The sequence below is a fragment of the Lontra canadensis genome, unplaced genomic scaffold (assembly GCF_010015895.1).
Source record: "Lontra canadensis isolate GAN:19392208 unplaced genomic scaffold, GSC_riverotter_1.0 scaffold18, whole genome shotgun sequence".
Taxonomy (NCBI): domain Eukaryota; kingdom Metazoa; phylum Chordata; class Mammalia; order Carnivora; family Mustelidae; genus Lontra; species Lontra canadensis.
In genome coordinates, this window is record NW_022631012.1 from 5,890,494 (window position 1) to 5,913,907 (window position 23,414).

The following is a 23,414-nucleotide window of genomic DNA, read 5'->3' on the forward strand; positions in this document are numbered from 1 at the left end:
AAAATTTAAGTCATCTATTTTTTTTTTTAAGATTTTATTATTTATTTGACAGACGGAGATCACAAGTAGGCAGAGAGGAGGAAGCAGGCTCCCAGCTGAGCAGAGAGCCCGATGCGGGGCTTGATCCAGGACCCTGGGATCATGACCTGAGCCGAAGGCAGAGGCTTTAACCCACTAAGCCACCCAGGTGCCCCTAAGTCATCTAGTTAAAATACATTTATGTTTATTAAACCACTCACTAAGGACAAAACATAGCAAAATACTAGATCAGTGACTTCATTTCATATTAATAGTAATTTATAATTAGCAATAATTGGCAAAATATTTGTAGAAGAGAACATCCAAAGTAAGAGGCATGGTGTGGTCTTCCAATTGGTTAATGCTTCTCTGGCTTTTTGGTTTTTTGTTTTTGAGAGAGAGAGAGTGAGAGCCTGTGTATGGGTTAGGGGAGAGGGGAGTTGCAGAGGAAGAGGAAAAGAGAGAGAATCTTAAACATGCTCCAGGACCAGCACGGAGCCCAAGGTGGGGCTCAATCTCAGGACCATGAAATCATGACCTAAGCCAAAATCAAGAGTTGGGCGCTTTATCAGCACAGCTACCCAGATGCCTCACTTCTCTGTTTTTTTTTTGCCAGGAATTAACTTCTTTGGTCTACTGGATCCCAGATCCTATGGTCTATTGAGTTCTCAGAGATACAAAATAGCATGTGTGCTTGCAAAGGTTTTTGGTTACCTGTATAAAACCTAATAGGAATAACAAAGTTTTTTTTCCAAACCTCTGGCCCACTATTTGGATTCCATGGCATTATCTCTTCCCATGTTGAGTTCATTATAACGTTCCTGTGTTTTATACCTTTTCTTCAAGGATACTACTAGAGTGCAATTTTGAAGCCTGCTTTTCCTTCCTATATTTCTCTTGGTCTAGTCCAATATGTCCTCTTGAAAAATCTAACCATCTGCCATTAACTTTAATTTTCTTTTCTATATCCAAACACCAGTTTTCTCTTTTTTTCATTTATTCTTAAAAAGAAAATTAGAATCAAAAGTTTAATGGTTGGGGCGCCTGGGTGGCTCAGTCGTTAAGTGTCTACCTTCGGCTCAGGTCATGATCTCAGGGTCCTGGGATAAAGCCCCACATTGGGCTCCCTGCTTTGTGGTGAGTTTGCTTCTCCCCTTCCCTCCTCCCCTGCTTGTGTTTCTTCTCTCACTGTCTCTGTCAAATAAACAAAATCTTAAAAAAAAAAAAAAAAGTTTAATTTTTGCTCAAAATCAAACAGAAGTAAAATTCATATATTACCAGGATTTTCTATAATGCAACTCAAGATGGGAGAGGAACCACACAACAGTTTTGACAAGCATGATGACTCATAAAATAAAAATAAACCCAAAGTGCTTTTGAGACTCTGAGACTTTAAGGGCCACTAACCTAGAGAGAGAAAAATAAGTGAGGTTTCTGGGGTGGTATCTGGACTAAATTCTAAGATGGAAAGCAACCAGAGGAAAAGGGGCAATCCTGGGGAATAACATGTACGGGGCCTGACATACAGAATAAAAAAGACCAATGATCGCATAAGGAGGTTTAATACAGTTAGCTACAAAGTGGCAAAAGAAGAGGCTGGAAGACGGGAGGATCAGGGACCAAAGAATAAAACACAAAAACATTAAACTAAGAGTCTATGAAGCTAAAAATCATAAGGAGGGGAATTATTTAAATCAGTGATGTACAGCTGATTTTTTTTTTTTTTCCCTGTTCTGGTAGAACTAGTATCTTTAAGGTTTCTACTTTTTAATCACCCATTTAAGCAATTCTACTTACCACAAGCAGGTAAAAGGAAATTTGCTATTAATTAGTTAAAAAGTGAAAAAAGAAAAACAGCAAATAGAAAGGGCAAAAAGAAGTTATTCCTTCACAATTTACCCAGATCTCAGCTACTAAGGGAACTTTTTCTCTCCCAATTTAAGACACCTTAGTCACTTAATTTATTGCACTGCAATGATTTTCTAGGGCAAACCAACATTCCCTTTATGAAACCAGTATCCACACCCAAAAGAACCAGTTTGTTCTTTTTCAAACCACCCACATTGTCTTCTTCTGGATAGGTATAGCCTGATATAAACTGTCATTGAGAACATTAGTCATGTATTAGTGATTTCCATATATTATGATGGCCAATTTCTCTCATCTATTTTATGTATCTCTAACTTCATTAAAAGTATAATTCCAGAATTTATTGAGGAAATTAGGCACAAACTAAACACACACACTAAAATATCACACTTGTACTCACAAGTAAAAACAGGCAACTTTACAAACCCTGAGATAATTTCCAAAAAGGAGGATTAGATACTGAGTTGAGAAAATCTGGTCTACTTGTGTATATATACAAGTATTTGTTGTTGTTGTTGTTGTTGTTTTATCAGTGTAGTTGAAATCATAGACATCAATCTAGAAATAGGTATTATTTACTCATTGAGGCTATGGCTACTGGGTAAAGCAGATAAGGAGGGTCTAAGACCTGGATATGACAGGAGGGTTTCAGGTACTAACCAGAGGTTCCACTGAATGGTTAAATGTAATAATCCAAGATTTAAAGAGCATCCAGTGCAATCTTGTAGACAGGAGGAATAGGGTCCAGAAGGCCCAGGCAGTGAACATGAGAGAAATCTGGCAATGAATTTCAGTTATGTGACTGTCCTGCAGGGCAGAAATAAGGGATCTCAGAGGCAAGAGAGTCCAGCGAGTATCATCAGAGTACTAGAGTAGAAACCAAGTCACAAGAATCAGAATAGAAAGCCAGTTATATAAGCCAGACAAGAAGATCAGGCTCTGCCTGGAGGACAAGATGATGCAATATTATGACATAGAGTGATGACTTCAAGATGCTCCTCCGTCTTCCAGTTTAGACCAGCTTTGGCTTTAAACATTTGGGAAGGGAGAGATACTAGGGGAGTATCTGGTAGTCTCAGAGAATTACAGAGAGAAGACATTGCAGAGGAATTGATGATAATGATAGCTAGCATTGGATGAATATTTAGCATGTGCCAGACACTGATCTAGGGCTTTCCATGTCTTACCTCATTTACTCATTACTTACCCCCAGTACCTCTATATCACTGATACTGTCCTCATTTTACATACGAGGAGACAGAAGCGTAAGATGTAAGTAATTTACCTAAGATTACAGCTAATAGAACGAAACCATAATTTAAACGCAAGCAGTTTGACTTCTTCATTCTCTGAATCACTACATAGAATACTAGAAAATAAAAATGTCTTATGGAGGTAAACTGAATTTCACAAATAGCAACAGCTTGATTTAAATTTGTTTGTCATTCTACTTTGTTCAATAATTATTTGTCAGATAACATTACCCTTAGCTATTCTAAGAACTTCACATATATTAAATTGTGTAATCTTCCCAACAGCCCTATGCCATAGCTATAAGCATTATCCCTCCTTGACATGTGAGGAAACTAAGATATAGATAGCTTCAATAACTTACTCAAAGCTACTCTAGATGCTATACTCTTAGCCAGTACCTTCTACTGCTCTTTAGATAGGTGGAGGGAGCAATGAATGCATCACATGCCTTTATGGGACTTTTGATATGCAGGTATAGCATGTGAGCCTTGGAGCTCTACCCATATGATTATTATTCTGATTGGAAGTAAACAAGGTAGACCTTGGAGGAAATTCGTGATTCAAAATATCTTTCCGCATTCCCAAACTCCCACTTGCTTCATTATTCAAATTCAGTCACCTTCAGTCACCATCCATTTAGCCAATCTCAACCTTTTCTCTCAATGGGCAGTGTGATCCCTGAGTGTGAATGAGTTCTAGTTACCGAATGATTTTACAAGGACTATATTTTGGTTGACATTACTCTTTATCTCTATTTCCCTGTTTTCTTTGCTTCAATATGATTTCCACCTCTTTTTAAAAATTTTCAATCAAGAGGTGCCTGGGTGGCTCAGTTAGTTGGTTAAGCGACTGACTCTTGATTTCAGCTCATGTCATGGTCTCAGGGTCATGAGATCTAGCCCCGTGTCAAGCTGCTGGGTGTGGAGCCTGCTTAAGATTCTTGCTCTTCCTCTCCTTCTTACCCTTCCCCTACCTCTCTCTTTCCCCCTCTTAAAAAATGTTTCAATCAACATAGGTTATAGTTGGAATGCATCCTTTCAAGTTATGGAGGTATAACTATACAGTCTTTGAGCTGTTTGGGGGACCTAATTTTCTGCTGGAACCTTTGTGTTACTTTCTCTGGATAATTTACATTCTTCCCTGGCTCCAAACAAAGAGATGAAGACTTTGTTAACAGGTGGTTTCTCACTGGGGAACCTCCTGTTCTGGGAGTCAAGCCAAGCCCTTTATAATGATTCCACTTTATTAAATGGGATTGCTGGCATTTTAACAGCAGGGACTTCTGTCAGAGAGAAAAATTGTACCTGTTTATTTGTATTATTATCTTAATGCTTAGGACATACTGATAACCAATAGTGGTTACACAGTGTGACCTTTTTAAATTTAACAACAAGACACATTTGCCAGTCCCAACAAAATCAAGAAAAAGCATGCCAGGAAGATGACTTCTTTTGTAGCTGCAATTCATGTGAATGGTTGAGATGGACACTGGCATACTGTGGAATACGGTTCATACCTTACTTTGGACCATCCTAACTCAAGGAGGAAGGGCAAAGGTGGTAATGAAACTCTGGTCTCTATAGGACACATCTGGCCTAACCTCTACCCCTACATCCGTTCTTCACCCTCAGAACACTTCTCAGGCATCTTATCATTTTCAAAGAATTTTCATATGCTGCATTGAGCTTGGTCTTCTCAACAATCCTATAAAGTACACTGAGTAGATATTCCTGTCCTTTTTAATGGATGAGAAATTGAATGCTTGGAGAGAATAAGTTAAATGCTTGAGTCACAGAATTCATAAGTAGGAAATTCATAAGTAGGCTACACTGGAAGGTCTTATACACTCTCAACTCCCTCGGTGAAAGTGGGAAAATTCACCACTGAGCATCTCAGATGAGCCCTACCACGTAGAAGAGGGCAGCTGAAGAGTACTCAGAGGTATGAGACTGACCCAATATCTGGGAGCTTGAGCGATGGTGCCTTAGATTAAAGATGCACCAGTTTTAATCTTGATGCTAAGAAGCTGACAACAAACTAGGATAAACTAACCTAATTAGATCATCATGAGAATTAAGTGAATTGGTGTAGGTTTAGTGCTTAATGATATGGCTGGCATTCAGGAAACCTAAGGAACTATTCACAGGACTGGTGTAATAGTAGTAGCAGTTGGAGTAGTGGCAGTAGCACTGGACTGGTAGTACTTACAAGGATCATGTAGATTGGCCAAGTTCAGAGCCAAGTGAGTGATTAACCAGTAAGACTAATAATCCAGTTATTCCGAATCACCACAACTGAGCCATTCATTATTCAGGCTCTGGATTTCTAAGTAGATCTTCTAAACCCTCCTAGAAGTTTTCTTTAAACTATTTCTATGTCAGGGTCCTCCATCCCTAAGTATATTAGGGATATGAAGCCGCAATTTTTGTTTTGCTCTATATCTGAGAGTATAAAGCACTGATAATTTTTGCACTATGTCAGGAAATCTTCCTAAAGATGCATCTATATTTCAATCATTTGGGGATCATGATAAGGCACAGTCAATATGGAATAACAGTAAATAAATTTGCTCTTCCTTTGGTTACCATTAGAGCAGACCTGCATTGATAGCAGGTCATTTTCAAAGACCACTTGTTAATCTATTATGTTTTAATGTACCTTTAAAATGTAACAGTTGGTAAGGGCACAGTGCCAGAGATAATGTAGAATCATTTCATAAAAGTAAAAATATTACCTAAGTAACCTAATCTAAACATTCCTTTGAATCACAAAAATATAGAAAGCTATTAAGGAAATTGTATCAAGAAATCAAGGATGAACACAGAAATATCCTGAACTCAAAACCACATGAAAGAAAACAGACATAATTTTACAGGAGAAAGTTGGTTGTAATTGTTAAGATCATGAAATAAAATTGTAACTTTACTACTAATTACCAGTGTGACCTTGACAAATTATTTAATATCTCCTTCACCTCAGTTTCCTCATTTGCAAGACAAGATTAATAATAGTACCTATTAATGAGGTTCTGCTGCACACACACACACACACACACACACACCCCCCCACGGGAAGAGTACAGGGCACATGCTTAACCCTCAGTATAATACATATTACCTTTGATCACATATTTACATATTATATGCCACTATATATTACATCTTGCATATTTTAAAACAGAATTTATTTTACTACATATGGAAATTGTTAAGATATTCAGCTCTCATTGAAGATATTAATGATTTTCTAACATACTACTTTTTGATAAATACAATACTGCCTCACACCATAAAGGAGAATGAATATAGAATTCCTATCTTCTGAAGTTAGGATTGACCTTTTTTACTCACTACTGGCTGAGCTAATGGCATTAAACTTACCCTCCTTTTTTCGATGGCAGGAGAAGGGTGATTCTATGTAGTCTATTGGTCTGTGTATTGCTACTAGAGCCCACAAGATAATTACTCATAAACAACACTGCTTTCCATAATATGAACAAGGGAGAACAAGGGAGTCTTTGGTTGGAAAACAAAATTATTGATATGAAAAAGAAATCTAAATAAGAAATTTGGTTTACTAAGAGAATGTATGTAATCTTTATCTGGAAAACTTTCAATGTAAGGTGGGCACATAAATGTTTGGGATGATTTGGTTTACTCTTTTGGAAAACAAATATAATTAGTAACAGTCATAGGTATTTATATGTAATTCTAACCATCTTCTAGCCCATCTTAAATCGTTATATTGTATTGTTTATTAAAACTGTACATTCTGATCTTAAAATATTTTATATTGAGTGATCACAGTCCGATATTTTATTTCTTTGGGGGGTAGAGTTTGTTTTTTAATATATGAAATCTGACTAATATAGGATTGAATGTGTCAAGTAAAGTGCCGAATTATTACTATCATGGCCAGCTTGTCATTAATTTCTTAAACAAAAGCATAAATACAAGATGGATAATGGCTGATTATGCATCATTAAAGCAGAGAAATTTGCGGGGGTTCAGATAATTCACTAAAGAAACAACAACATCTCTATAATTATATTGCCATTCTTAGACATAATAACAGAGTATAAAACACAAAGACCATAAGGCACACTTCCACTGTCTGAAACATGTTTTTACATAAGCTACAGAATTCATTTTTTGGTTCTTCTACATTCAAAATATATATGAGCAGAAGAAAACACAGAAAGGAACAAAGAAAACAACAAAATTATAAGGAAAAAGGGAATAAGAATATGAGGGGAAAAATAAAGATTAGGGTGAAATATTCCCAAAATCTTTTCTAGGACAAAGGGAAAAATGGATAGACGTAAATCATTATTTGTATACATGAAAAAAGATCAATAGTATTTGTGAAGAGGATGGTAACCAACCAAGTATATCCCCTTTGATTACAAAACAAAAGAAAGTTTAAGGCTGCAGCAAAGGGTTTAGGTGGGATGTTAAAAGTGTTCCCTTCTGAAACAAACCGAGGGTTGCCAGGGGCAGGGGGTTAGGGAGAGGGTGGTTAGGTCATGGACATTGGGGAGGGTATGCGCTATGGTGAGTGCTGCGAGATGTGTAGGCCTGGCGATTTGCAGACGTGTACCCCTGGGGCTAATAATGAATTATATGTTTAAAAAAAAAAGAAAAGAAAAGAAAGAAAGAAAAGAAAAAAATAGGAAAAAAAAATATTCCCTTCTGACTCCCTCTACGTTTCAACTTACATGAAAATTCTTAGCTGGTACCAAGATTGTGTCTGCAGGCTACCTGAAGGGAAGGAGGAACATCATAACAAAGGAGACTGTGTACTACAGGCACCAAACAAATTGTTATCAAGAACACTAAAATTTGGCCGATTCTTTAATATGGTTTTATTCTAATCCAACTGACAAAGTTTCATTGCAAAGATGTACTTTATCAGAAATGTCCTTATCAGAGGCAGAAAGAAAATGGGTGGCTAAGGTTATGCCTCAGGATATCATAAAGGGTTACTAAAATACTATGATTATATTTCTAGGTATGTGAGAAATTTCAAAATATGTAAGGAAGTCCTCAGAGTAAAGGAAGGAAACTGCTCTTTTCTCAAGAAAGGAGAGGAGAGTTCCTGACAGAACACTTTTCTTGAAAGAACGATATGCTGTGAGATTAGATGAAAGTGGGTTTTATCTCCTTGAAGAAGCTGGGGAAACCAAATACCTCCTAGAAATAGATCTTTAGTATCTGCATATAGGTCAACCCTCCCCATACTCCACTTTCAGAGATCACAGGTTCACCCCTAGAGGAGAGAGATACCTAGACTGTCACTTCATACTCTTTCCTATCCCTAAACTCAAAGAAATGATCAAGTTTACTGTCAAGACTAAAGACCTATTTTGATTTCAAAGTGTTCTTTTGGGTCCTCAAATACTTCCACATGAATGCAGAGCTGCATTCCATTAACAATCAACATGTTTTTTCTGTATAAAATGAGAGAGAGAAGATTGAAAAGACAGATGCTAGGTTGAAGATTGAAAAGGTACACTTCTCTTAAATTCTATTTTAAAATAGTGGGTGGTCAAGTAACAAGAGTAACTGCTGACTAATATCAGGTTCTTTTTGAGAGTAGAGAGAGGATTTGATGGCAAGAAAAAAAGCTGGTACCAAAAGATAAAGTCCTTACTGAGCCCCCAGAAATGGAGTTAGAATTGCAAAAGATTCTCAGGAAAAAAAAGATGCTGCAGGCACACTATTCTTAGCCTCCTACAGCTGTGCCTACATACACCCGACAGCAAGTTTGCTGAAGATCCGTGTTAAACACTCCAACCTTGCTTAGCATATGTACCCGTCATGGTTCAATTAGAAAAGTGGGGCTCTGAGGAGGGGGTCCTTTACAGAGATGCGGATAAAGTTAAGGAAATCAACCAAAGGTGTTGCAGCAAACAGGACCTAGAAAAGCAAGAAGCTGCTACCAGCTCTGGCACTTGGGAGTGAGCAAAGGGAACAGCATAACCACACTCCACAAAAGCAAGAGCCGCCAAAGGGGGCCTGCCCTATCTACCAGAGAGATAAGTCTCTTGGGAACTGAAGTGGCAGTTGGGAAGGGGGAGAGAGCCCCAGCCTTCGCCTACCGGCTGATTGCCTATCTTGCTTCCCATTGGCTGCATCGGACAGGAAGCCAGAGATACAAAAACGTGGGTGGGGCAGCTCCTGAGTTTCACACTTAACTCCCCTCACCAAGGCTGAGATGGGCAGAGAGTGAAAATGAGGAGTAAATGTAGAATCTTTTATAAACGGTGTTTTGTCTGTGAGATGGTGCAACTTCATTTTAAAAAAGCTTCAGTATCAAGGGGTATATTACGGCAGTATCCATGAACAAGTAACTCAATTGTTTAGATCCAAATTACGTGGATTTGGATTAAATCTCTCAGGTTACCAGTCCAAAGGGTACTGTATTACATATTCAGCGGGAGAAATAAAAGGTAAAACTCAAACTTGCTAATAGTTTTGAAAAAAAGAAAACTTTCACAAAAGAACTTTGAAATCCTCATGATTATAGCTATTATACAATAGCCTATAGTTTGCAGTACAATTCAAAAAAATTTCTATATGCTCTACTACGCTGTCCACTTCAGTAAGCTACATTGAGGTGATCTGTATTAGATTCTGACTGTTAAAGTCACTTAACATCACTCAGCATCAGGGAAATACAAATCAAAATCACCGTGAAATACCACCTCACACAAGTCAGATTGGCTAAAATTAACAAGTCAGGAAACGACAGATGTTGGAGAGGATGCAGAGAAAGGGGAACCCTCCTACACTGTTGGTAGGAATGCAAGCTGGTGCAGCCACTCTGGAAAACAGAATGGAGGTTCCTCAGAAAGTTGAAAATAGAGCTACCCTACGACCTAGCAATCGCACTACTGGGTATTTACCCTAAAGATACAAATGTAGTGATCCGAAGGGGCACGTGCCCCCGAATGTTTATAGCAGCAATGTGCACAATAGCCAAACTATGGAAACAACCTAGATGTCCATCAACAGATAAATGGATAAAGAAGATGTGGTACATATATACAGTGGAATGTTACACAGCCATCAAAAAAATGAAATCTTGCCATTTGCAATGATGCGGATGGTACTAGAGGGTATTATGCTAAATGAAATAAGTCAATCAGAGAAAGGCAATTATATGATCTCTCTGATATGAGGAATTTGAGAGGCAAGACAGGGGTGATGGGGGAAGGGAGGGAAAAAATAAAACAAAATGGGATCGGGAGGGAGACAAACCATAAGGGACTCTTTATCTCAGAAAACAAACTGAGGGCTGCTGGGGGGTGGGGAAAGAGGGAAGGGTGACTGGGTTCTGAACACTGAGGAGGTTATGTGCTATGGTGAGTGCTGTGAATTGTGTAAGACTGGTGATTCACACACAGACCTGTAACCTTGAAGAAAATAATACATTATATGTTAAAAAAATTTTTTAATTTAAAAAAAGAATAAAGGTAAAAATAAATAAAAAGTTATTTTAATTAATCAAAAAATCATAGACCAATAGGACTTTCTAATTAGCTGTAGCCCTTAATTAAATAGGGCATTCACTATTTACAAGATGCTTTTGGGTGATATGTAGGATACTGCAGTGTAAGACATGATCATCTTCATTACAGATGTTCTGAGGAATATATGAATATGCATGAGCAAAGGCAGATAATAAAAAGTTTTAGATGTTCAAGTACTAAATGATATAGTAAAAATGTATAATCTTTACTGTAGCATAGGAAGTAAGTGTTAGAAATTCCATTTATAATCTTTTTTTTTCCTAAGGGGGAAAATGAAATTAAATGTTTAATGAATGTTTAACATGTAAATTGATGCTAGAGCTTTCACTTTGTCTATGTCAAATGTCACATGTTACCACAATTAAATGAGATGTCCAGCAGATGGCTGCATGGTCCCTAATAAAGGGAGTAAGAGAAGGTACCACTTGTTCATTGTTTTGGGTTATGGCAATGTATAGCAATGTATCTTTTCAGATAAAGACAATGGAAGTCTACACATATCTGACAAGAAGTCAGCCAAATAAATTGGAAATCAAGATTATTTACAAGACAGGGCGCCTGGGTGGCTCAGTGAGTTAAGCTGCTGCCTTTGGCTCAGGTGATGATCTCGAAGTCCTGGGATCGAGTCCAGCATTGGGCTCTCTGCTCAGTGGGGAGCCTGCTTCCCTCTCTCTCTCTCTCTCTGCCTGCCTCTCTGCCTACTTGTGATCTCTCTCTCTGTCAAATAAATAAATAAAATCTTTTTTAAAAAGATTATTTACAAGACAGATTTATATCTGATATCATTAATGATGAAACTCACTTAAATTATATTTTCTTGAGATTTTAATAGAGCCATTTGATTTGCAAGGGAAAATGATATTTTATTCCATGCTTAACTCACCCTCTTTATTTTCTAAATTTTTTTAATTTTTTTTTATAATTATATGACCTAGTTCTAACCTATAAAACTTTTTAAGATATAGTAAGCAAATTAATATGTATTAGGCAGTAGGTCCAATACTGTTTTAGTAATAGGGCATTCTATCAAAGGATTTTGAGATCACTGGTACAGACTGTGAAGATGGGAAGGCTTGATGGAAGAGGTGGGACTTGGAATGAAAACATAGGAGTTGGTTATAGAGAGAGAAGAGGGAAGGACATTTTCTGAACATCTGGTTTTCTTTATCAGTACTCTTCAAAAATATTTCTGTACTTCTAGAATTAAGAGCATGACCATTTGTTCCCTCCTAAATGTTTGTGCCTGTTGGGTCTGAAATAATTTTCTGACCCTACTGTTTTTTTCATTAAAAAACAAAAAACAAAAAACAAAACTATATGCTAAACACCTACTATGATCCAGCCGATATACTAGGTGATACAGTAGTGAATAAGACTCATGGAATTTACAGTCCAATGGTTGGGGCTCCAGTTGTCTCTTTAAGCCAAGGTACTGAACTTGGGTAATTTTGTATCTAATCCCCAGAACAAAATCAGACACTAAATCAAAATAGACCCAATGGAAGTACATTTAAGACTTATCCTGGTTAGTTGTGAGACTCCAATAACGACATCAGGAAAGTAGGCTTTGGTGCCACCACATTTCTGTAGTTGAAAAAACACAGACATCAGCTCCAATGGTATGTAGTGGCTACCACATTTTTCAGAAAGACCAGTGTAATGGACTGAATGGTGGCCCCAAAAGATACATCCACTCCTAATCGCTGGAACCGAGTGTTACCACATTTTTTAAAAAAGGATTTCTAAAGATGTAAGTTAGAGATCTTGAGATAAAGATATCATCAAGTATGATCCAGATGGACCCTAAATCCAAAGACCATATCCTAAGAGACACCCGGGAGATTTGAGAGAACACCAACAGCCAACAGAAGCTGAAAGAGGCACCAAACAGAATCTCCCTTAGAGCTTACAGACTTTGATTTCAGAATTCTAGACTACAGAATGGTGAGAAAATAAATTTCTATTGCACCAAGTCAGCAGTAATTTGTTACAGCAACCACAATAAATTAATATAGCCAGTTAAGATTCTGGAGTATATGATCCAGAGATGTTGTTCTATTAATTCTTGGGAAATAGTGAAAGTAAGCATTAAGAATTCTTGTTTGGAGGCATGCATGAGAATAGTTTGCATTCTCTGAGCTAGGGTACGGAATATCGTCCACTATACTCTGAGTGACCAAGACATAGCTGGTACTCTGTTTCTTATTTGGAAGCACTAACAGTACAAGTCTCTCAAACGTAAGAGGATCAGTAACAACTCTCTTAAGGGTTATTAAGTGATGGTTGGGGGTTAACAAAATCACTAAGGATAGTATCAAGAATTACGTGGCTGTCCTCTCCAAAAGCAAGTGAGACTGTCCCTTGAGACTCTCTAGACTAAATGGAATTGCTTCTTTTGTTAACCACTTGAATTTTTAGCAAGAATTTCTTCATACAAATAAGAGAGTTACTAAGATGCTTGCAAAGGAGACTTCTAGAGCTTGAGGCTATGTACCATGCTATATTTCAACCATAGTAAAGCTGAAAATTTGGAATCCTGAGCTCAAAGAGACCTACACGACACAGTTTAAGGGGACATAGCTACCAAAGCATCAGTGGTTCAAGTTATATTGATGGGCTAGTACTTTGTAGTACCACGGACATGGCCACTTGATTTATCATCAAAATTGAAAGCTTGTGAGCTACTCAAAAGCCACATTTTAATATCACTTGGAGCTGGATACAAGGGGTGTCATCTTCTAGGCATTGAGAAAGGTCAGAGTCTGAGGTCCATGTAGAAACCACGCAGCTACCCTGGTGCCCCACTGCATTCCTCCAGGTGTTTACCTAAACGTTCATTCCACAAAGGGAAAGCCAGATGTCAGCCGTGGTGAGCTGGAATTTTGACACAGAAAAGAACTGCTGGCCTTAGAGGACCTAAGTAATATTAAAATATCTAGAGTATCTCTATAGGTAGGATCTGGGTAAATACCAGCTGTCCAAGTGACACTGTTAAACCTTTGAATCTTGGAAAATGAATACAGCCCTTTGTATTTGAACTTGATGTGGACTAATTAAATCTCAATAGAAGGCCACAGGCTTCCAAATCTGCATAATTTACAAAGAGAGTAGCAGGAAGGTATGAGGTGGCAGACTGTTTGGCTCTCTCCATTATTGGTTCCACAGAGTAAAAAACAATTCCCATGATCTGAGAACACCAAGTCTTATTCAAACGGGTGGAGAGAGAAAACAGCTGGAACCGGCCATTTTCATAAAGTGATTTTAGATGCTTTTGTTGTGACTATAAAATTGTTTCCATTAGTTCATTCATGTTTAGGTAGTTCTACATCAAGAACTTTCTACCACTGTAAAATTAAAATGTGTTTAATTTTTATTCATTACATATCCAACATTTCCAAAATAATTTAATGTAGCAGCACCAAGATGGGTGCTGGTTCCAAGAAGGGTAAATATGTCCAAGCTATCCTTAAGGCCTTTCTTTTTCAACAAGAAAAGACTATACACACACACACATACATACATATATAGAGAGAGATATAGCTATTTATATATATCTAATACAACATTAAAGCTAAATCAAAGGAAGAAAAAAATCCAAGGCAGATCCCTGGACACATCTACAGTCAAACTGTTAACTACAGGTCTAAATAAGTCTAAAGAAACCAGTTATCCAATACCAGGACCACATTCGCCAACCTACCAATGTTTCCTTTACTTCCATATTTGACATTTGTTAGTCAATGGAAAGAACTATGGTTAATAAAAAGTGAGAAACTATATGAAAAGTTAACGCTTTTCTTAAATAATTTTACTTTTTCTAAAAACACATCAAGCTTATAACCATGCTAGGATATTAAATTGAACAATTTATTTTTTTAACTTTTAAAATGTATTTATTTGAGAGAAAGAGCACATGCGCTGTGCAAGCAGGGTGGGGGAGGGGTGAGGTGAGAGGGAGAGAATCACAAGCAGACTCCATGCTGAGCACAGGCTTCATCTTATGACCCTGAGATTATGACCTCAGCCAAAATCAAGAGTTGGATGCTCAGTCGGTTGGGCCACCCAGGCACCCCTGAACGATTTTAAAGTTATCCTCCAAATGCAAATATTTTCCAATATTTTGTTGTTTGGGATCTTGCAGATGAATCTTGTTATGGAACACTAATTTTTTTTTTTATGGCTTTCTATAATAGGCAGGAAGCACAGGTACTTAGGTTTTGATTTTCAAAAACATGTGGCTTTTATTTCATTAAGTTCACAGTATGTTTTATGGTCGGAAGACCAAAAAAAAAAAAAAAAAAAAGCCTGCTATGTTTCCTTGTTGAGTTCAAACCCACATGTTATTAAAACATGCTGCTTAATAATACCTCAATGCAAAATTGCAATTATGAGTAATTTTCTTGGAAAATGTGGGTGGTTGAATGGCTTGCCAATGCTTCTGATTATTATTCCCAAGTTTACTCCCACCGGTAGAACACGATTTTCTACATCATGTTTAATAAGCCATCACAGTTGTTACATAAAAAATGACATCTTACTCTCTTAACGCAGATGATGTACCTACCAGGATCTTGTGTTCTGAGTGATTTTTTGCTTTGGCTTAAGAAATCCGAAGACCAGCTTTTGTCTTAGCCCCACCCACATTTTTGGCTACATGTTTTAAATGTGTTGCAATTTCTCTGCTGAAAAATCTGTGCCACATAGCTGTAGGGTTTTAAGGAAACCCAAACAGTGAAACCATTCTGTCAATCTATTCTGAACAATGACTATGACACAGTCTTTATTTTCATGTGATATTTGCTATCATCATTGCCTAAGCAGACTTACATTGTGCCTCTCATAGTCACTTTTTTAATGTGGTCATAAATATGAGTTCTGAGAGCATAAAGACAATAATGATGTTAGTATCCTTATTGCTCAGCAGATGTGCTAAAATAGGACTGGGCTTTATTGGTAATTTCTAAAATTTCTTAAATATGGGAGCCATTTTTAAGTAAGCTAACTAAATATTACATGACTAGGTATCATAATCTAAATATTCTTAGATTACAAACCCAAATCTGAATGATCCAGAAACACTATATTCTAAATGCAAAGACTTTGAAACTAAATAGTTCCTAAGAGATTTACTAACTACAGAATCAAAAACAATGTTATACTCAAACTAAAATAATGAACCATGTCTTCAAAGTAAAGCTGGATAACTATCCATCACCACAGAATACTAACTTATGCTTTTTTTAAATGTAACAAACACACATTTTTTGGAAAGTGTGGAATTTTACAAAATGTTTTAAAATTTAAATAAGCACTATTTTAAAAAATTGCTCCCAATTAAAAAAAATTAATACACAAACCAAGTGGGTTTTTTTTTTCACATTTCTTCAAAGGATATTTCAGTAGTAAGCTAAGTCTCAATGATGACTCAGTTTGAAAAACAGTTATTATAATTAAATTCCAAGTTAAATAAATAACTGACATACCCTTCTAGAAATTAGTAAATGAGATTTGAATTATACTTTAATTTTTACGTTCCCCTAACAATTTTAAAGTAATTTTGTGAAGCTGCAACAAAAAACTTAAAACTTACTTAAGATCTTGATTCAAAGTATCAATATAGTTCAACTTCTAAGTTTAGACCAATAGATTTGACACCATACATAATACTGACTAGCTGGATTTAATTGGGATGTATGTTCATATCTGACCTGACAGCCCTATAGAGATGTAACCAAGAGTTTTAACTACAGGGAGCCCAATACAGGGCTTGAAACCAGGATCCTGGGATTAGGACTAGAGTCCAAGGCTGACATTTAATGACTGAGCCCCCCAGGTGCCCCCTCAGTGGTTTATTCTTAAAGCAATTTGCTTGGAGGTCTGTTGAGCATAAAGAATTCAAAGTTATGCCAAATGTGCAGTCAGACCCCAAGCATGCGCCTTCAATAGCTGAGAATTTTAGCTCACCTCTCTCCTATTAGCATTTAAACATTTTTATTTTCCAATAGCAACGTTTAACATTCAGAAAGCATTGAGCCTTCATTTTTTCTGAATAAAATCACTAAATATTTATTGAGCTCCAATGCTGTGCTTGACACCATGCTGCCATTTTCACAAAGGCTATCTCAGAAGAACCTTCTGGAAAAGGAACTATCTAGGGTAAAGAAACTGAGGTTCAGAGCCTTTAGTTTACCCAGGATTGGGTGGAAAATGAAACAAGTGCTCTTTGGGGGTACATGGTAAAGAGATTAGAAGCACAGATCAAGAAGCATAATAAAATGGAAATTTTATTGGAAATAAAATGGACTTTGGAAACCAAAGTGACTGAAGTTAGCTTCCTGGATGGAAACTCAATGTAGTAGACAAGCACCCACTGAATCTAAGCAATCAGTAGCAAAAGCTAAATACACCATAAACCAGCATGGTTTAGTTCAACAAATAATTACTAAGTGTGTAGTATGTGGTGCACTCTGCTAGTTTCTGGGTTTACAAAGGTGAGTATGATCATTCCTTCCCTCAAGAAGCATAGATATCCAGTGGGAGAGAAATACAAAAACTGATCTGGCTTTGAAAGATGAAAGCAGTTAGTTATGGAGGAAAAAAAAAAATTATAATGGAAAGAACATAGCAAGTTATATGTAGAGAACTACCACAGTTTGGCAGTTCTAAGGATGGCCAAAAATATAGGCAGGGAGAGGCTGACAATAAGATTGGAGAGACTGGGAATTTAGAGATTTGCATGGCTTTAGAGGCGATGTTGAAAAGACAATGGATTCAGTATTTTAAAGAGACATCTATTTAGATACACAGTTTAGAAAGATCATTCTAGTTCATATAAAGACTGAATTTAATAGGAAAAGATTGAAGGCAGGGAAATTAATTGCTGTATTATAGGTGAAAGGTGGAAAACCAATTCAGTGAGAGTAGAGTTGAAAAGGAGAAAAAAATCGAAAGAAATAGACGTTTAGGAAATAGTTTTAGAAGTCTAGGATGACCTATGGTTTCTGACTGGGAACAATCCCATTATCTATAACAGGAACTCTAAGAAGAATGTAGGATGGATGTTAAATTAGTTTCATTATGAACATATTGAGTTTCAGGTGCCCATAGAACCCAAGGGGAGCACTAAGTTGGGTATATGAATCTGGCTCTCAAGAGAAGAAACCCAAGCTGGAGACACAGAGCAGAGAGCTGTGAGAATACAGGAGGTTGTTAAAGCTCTGAAAATGAAACAGATCAACCAGCAAGAGTGCATATAGAAAAAGAGCCATGGATCCACACAAAACACTGGGGCGGGGGTGGGGGTAGGTGCTAAAATTTAAGCTGGTAATTAATCTGTTAATCAAACACCTTATTATTTCAGGTATTAACTTTGATCTGATCTTTAGCTGTTTGGGCACTATAGAATTGTTCACTAGCCCATATAAACTTTATGGTCATATAAAAGACAAAATCATTGATCACTATTTCATAAAAAAATATGTATAAAGCCCCCATACTTCCAAATCTTAGAGTTTAAATTTCTTTTACTCCCTCACTTTCACAGTTTGTATAAAACCCAAATATAATCCAATATATTTCCCATTTTTTCCTCTGACATTTGATTTCTTCATTATAGAATCATGTCTGAGTAACAGTGACATTAAATATTAGGAGGTCAGTTCGAATGGACATATACTTGTATGATTTATGAGCAGCCTTTTCTGAAGGACTTACATTTGAACAAAAAATAAAATAAAAACAAATTTATTAGTGAAAATCCTTGGATTTGAAAACTATCATGGGTTTTGTCCTCTGGCTTACAAAGAAAATCCTGACCAAGCTCATGCTTAATCTATTTTGTTCTCTTGTGGCACTGACTTGTTGCATTGTATGCAAAGACTTCTGTTTTGATTCATAAAACCACATAAATTGAAATGCAACTCATGCCAGCACTGTAGTTCAATTTATATTCCTATGGTACTGATGTAGTGACTTCCTCAATTCTGTGCAGTTATCTTGTGATTTGGATTCAGTCCCAGCAGAACTGAAGGTCTGTTCCTCAATGAATTCAACTGCCCGAGTACTAGACAATCCACAGGTTGTATCCAGTTAGTTTCTTGTAAATCACTTCCCTCCCAGACTTTCAGTTCATCATCCGTGACTTGTGCTTAGTAGAAAATTTCCCCAAACCCTTTTCTTACTCTGATTGCACTGGGCATTGTCTGAAAGGAATGGCTCTCATTATCTCCCTTTGACAATTTACATTTTAATTCTATTCCACAACAGCTGGCCTCTGCTTTGAAAAATGGTACAATAAATCCTTTGGGCACACCTCCTCCTCCTTCCCATCCTTTCCCAAGCATCTTGTCTTCCAAAGGGCTTATGCTGAAGCAGAAGCCATTCTCAGAGAACTTAAATGGATATTTATAGATCTAGAATTAACAAGAAATTTAAAGGAGTTATTAGAAATATTCCTTTCATAATAAGTTTGATGGATTAAGACTTATTACACAAAGAAATAAAACATGTACCATATATATGGGAATAAACATGTCTATTGTCTTTCTCTTGTAAAATAACTTTTTTAAAAACAATGTTTAATGCACACCAGCTATAGGAGGGCAAATACCTGCCAAATGCATAGACTTACATCCATCTTTCCCTAAATCCTTGTCTCGGTCTCATCTTTCCAACAGCTCACATTACTTGTACCATTCATTTTAACATATTACCATACTATGACGTGGTTCCTATTAAAGCTAACACATACATGTTTCCTCCTCCAAGTGCTTTTAAATGGTAAATTAATGATGTGATAAGTGTTCATTTAAAGCTTGTTTAGTTATCCAAAAGATAGGACTTTGTGTCTTCCCCTACTCTATAAGTTCCTGGAGAGTAAGGATGCAGTCTTGTTTTCTTCTCATACTGCTAACATGACTCATCCCAGTAGGGGGCTCATAACTGGTTCTTAAGAAGCATTTGCTGAATATAAAGTAAGTGTCCACAATGGATAGTTTGAAAGGTACCTCATAATGCCAATCTTCCTTAGTGACATTGTGCTTTCCCCCCCAAAAAAAGAACTTATCTGTACAGCACTTCAATCACGGAAATCTTTGCTGGGCAAATAGCTAGCTAACATGGCAAACTATTTGTGAAAAGTGGGAATGAATGCAGTGTCCTTTCAATTCACCATAGAATGTGAAGTGGTCTTGGAGGCAATTATACCCATCCCTTCATTTTGTGATTAGAAAACTGAGGCCCAGAAACTCAATAACTTCCCCAAGATCTCAACAGGAGTGCAGAGTGATAATGCTTTCTGCATCTTAAAAAAAAAAAGGTGAAGACTGCGATTTTAGACAAATGGATTTTTTTTTTCTTTTTAAGAGATGGGGATAGCGTTGATTCCTTAAAATATTACTTCCCCCAAAGACAGCCATTATTTCCTTTTTGGTATAGTACTAAATTAGTTGTGTTAAGCTTTTTGGGATTCTCAACTGCTTTCTCTAAAACAATTCATACATTCAAACATGTTGACCGCTCCCTTCATCCACAAGGGATACCTTGTAGGTATGGTATAAAAAAGGAAATAAAAATTATGTAGTGACTAAAATACCACACTCTATATTTTCAAAATGAGATTACTGAATTTTTCAAAGATATTTAAAAAGTGAACTACTCTATGAAAATGTTTACAGCCTACATACAATGATCTAGAGAGGTAAATCAAAGTGCAACATAATAGAAAGTTTTTGATTCTTCGTGAAAAGATTACTGTGTCAACTATACGAAACAATAAAATAAGTAAGGGTCCTGTAAAACATTATTTTCATTTACATGCTTCTCCAAATAAATTCAGCACAGTGCCCATGCCTCTTCATGTTGTATATGCCAGTATCAACTCATGGCATGACTTAATATTGACTTTAAATGTAAACTGCTTAGACTTATGTCCAAAAGGGCTATAGTTCCTTCATTTCCAGCTGTTCAAGAATGGCTGATATAACCAGTGGATGACAGATATGTCTAATATACAGTAATTCTGTCATTGCCTTTTTCTTTGGAACTGTAATTGTGGCATGTAGGGTATTTTGTTCACCATGTTTTAGTTCCTGAGAAATAAGAAATCGTTGTCCTAAAGTCAGCTCTAATTTGACTTCCAGATTCTTAGATGTAAAAACAAAACCAAACAAAAACTTTGAAAGATCTTTGGCAGCCATCCTCATTTTAAATACAATGAGACAAGGGCCAAGGGGTTTGTAGCTTTTTTTGGAGGGCACTTCCTTTATGAGTCTATGCTAAGACAAATTGCTCTTTGTAAATCCTAAACACACACACACACACACACACATTAGGCATCTTGCTCAAAGGAGTACAGGTATTGATAAATGTGGACCTTGGCAATCACATGGAGTTGCGGATAGGTAATCAGGTATGTAGTCCTACCAGTAACAAATGAAACAGCAGCTCACAGAAATAACAATGTAAAGTAAAACTGGAGTGATTGCCATATGATTCTACTTTCTGTTCTCATTTTATCCTCTCTTGCTTCAGACACGGAGAAAAACTCTTTCACTTCAGACATGGAGAAAAACTCTCTTCAGACATAGAGAAAAACTTTTATGATGAGTCAGTGTACATAATGATACATGTACATATTCATGTATAATTCAAATGTTTAACTTTTAAATTTTATTAATTTAAGTAGTGATAGAATAAAACTCAGTAAATTGCATTTTAAGTATAAAGTGAATTTTTCATTAAATTTGGTATAAATTTTTCCAACAAGGGGTCAGTTTTTGCTCTATTATTAGATTATATTATAACTAATTACATAACATAGTTATCCCAAATTTAAAACACTGTTTCAGTGTTAAATACATCCTGTGTGTGGGTACATGTACACACTGGCATTTCCTATGACACTCTCCTTGGTAGATCTAAGAATCATTACCAAGTTGCAAGTAATTGATAACACTTTTTTTTTCAGGCAAATGGTCACATGAATAGCTCTCTTATCCATTTTACCACTTCTAGAAGAGTCAAATAAAAACATCTCTTTTAATGGGGCAGTCAAAATTTGTCCAACTATTTAATTCCAGTGTGTTAACAAGATCTATTATTAAAATCAGAAGACATCGGTTTCGTTTCACATAAAGATCATGCAAAACAAAAAACCTAAAGCTTGTAGTTTCTTATACAGTGAGTCCCAGATTACACTTTGGAGTGGAAAACCTCATGCAACATTCTGGAGAGAAAGAGAATAATATTTAAATATCTGAATTCTAATCCCCAGAGTATTTCCATAGTCATGCACTCATAAAAGAGAGAAAATATTTGGGTTTTAGCAGCTTCCTGCCAGGATCACTTGAGTCCTAAGGGTTGAAAAATCATTTGAAAGGCATTTGTGACCAAAGACACAGTGAAAGTTTCAGAAACAACAAACCATCCCATTTTTTAAAATGTAATTGTGAAGGTAATTGATTTAATAAATGTCCTCTGATATCATATTCACACAAAAGTTAGTTTACGTGTGAGAAAATGATTTCAGTTATGGAAACTGAATAACAAGAGCAATGCCATCTGTCTTAATTTAATAGCAACTAACCTTCACTTCTGGAAACTAAGAATAGTATGGACACACATTTAATTAAAAGTGGCTGTCTTGGGGCATCTGGGTGGCTCAGATGGTTAAGCATCGCCCTTTGGCTCAGGTCATGATCCGAGAGTCCTGGGATCGAGTCCCACGTCAGGCTCCTTGCTCAGCAGAGGAATGTATGTTTCTTTCTCCCCCTCTACTTCTCCCCCTGCTAGTGCTCTCTCTCTCTCTCTCTCTCTAATGAATAAATAAAATCTTAAAAAGGGGGGGGGCACCTGAGTGGCTCAGTGGATTGAGCCTCTGCCTTCGGCTCAGGTCGTGGTCTCAGAGTCCTGGGATTGAGCCCCCAATCGGGCTCTCTGCTCAGCAGGTAACCTGCTTCCCCCTCTCTCTCTACCAGCCTCTCTGCCTACTTGTGATCTCTCTGTCTCTCTCTGTCAAATAAATAAATAAAATCTTTAAAAAAAAAAAAAAAAGGTGGCTCTCTCATGAAAATATAAAGAGTAGCCTTATTTACACCTGATCATGTTCTAAAAAAGGATTCAAAAGATAAAGACAAAAAGAAATTAATAAGAAAATAAATCACTGAAGAGTTAGTATGTGAAATGTATTAGTTCCTAAGAGTTATCAGAAGGGCACACAATTTTATTCTGAGTTTACTAGAGGCCAAACAACAACAACAACAACAACGAAAAAACAATGTAAGCACAACCCGTGGGCCTATGGTGAAACTAATCCAGTGGCTTAGGACTACAGGTTCTACTATGTTCTGACTTGAAGAGAAAACTAAAAACTCTTTCCACAGGTCTTCATAAAGGGAAATATGCAACTATTGTCCTTAGATAGTTTTCATGTATTTGTGACCTCTTACAAGTATGATTGCCTAATTTCAAAGACATTTTCTAGATTCATGTTCAAACAGGACAATATATGCTAGGAGTTGGTAACCTACAGTCCACAGGTCAAACGGGGCTATCACCTTTACTTGCAAATAAAGTTTAATTAGAACACTTTAATACCCATTTGGTCACATATTGTTTATGCGCCTTTTCTTGCTACCACAACAGAGCTGAGTAATTGCAACAGAGAGTATAAGTGACCTACAAAACCTAAAGGTTTTCTATCTGGTGTTTTATGGAATAGCTTGCTAACCCCTACCATATG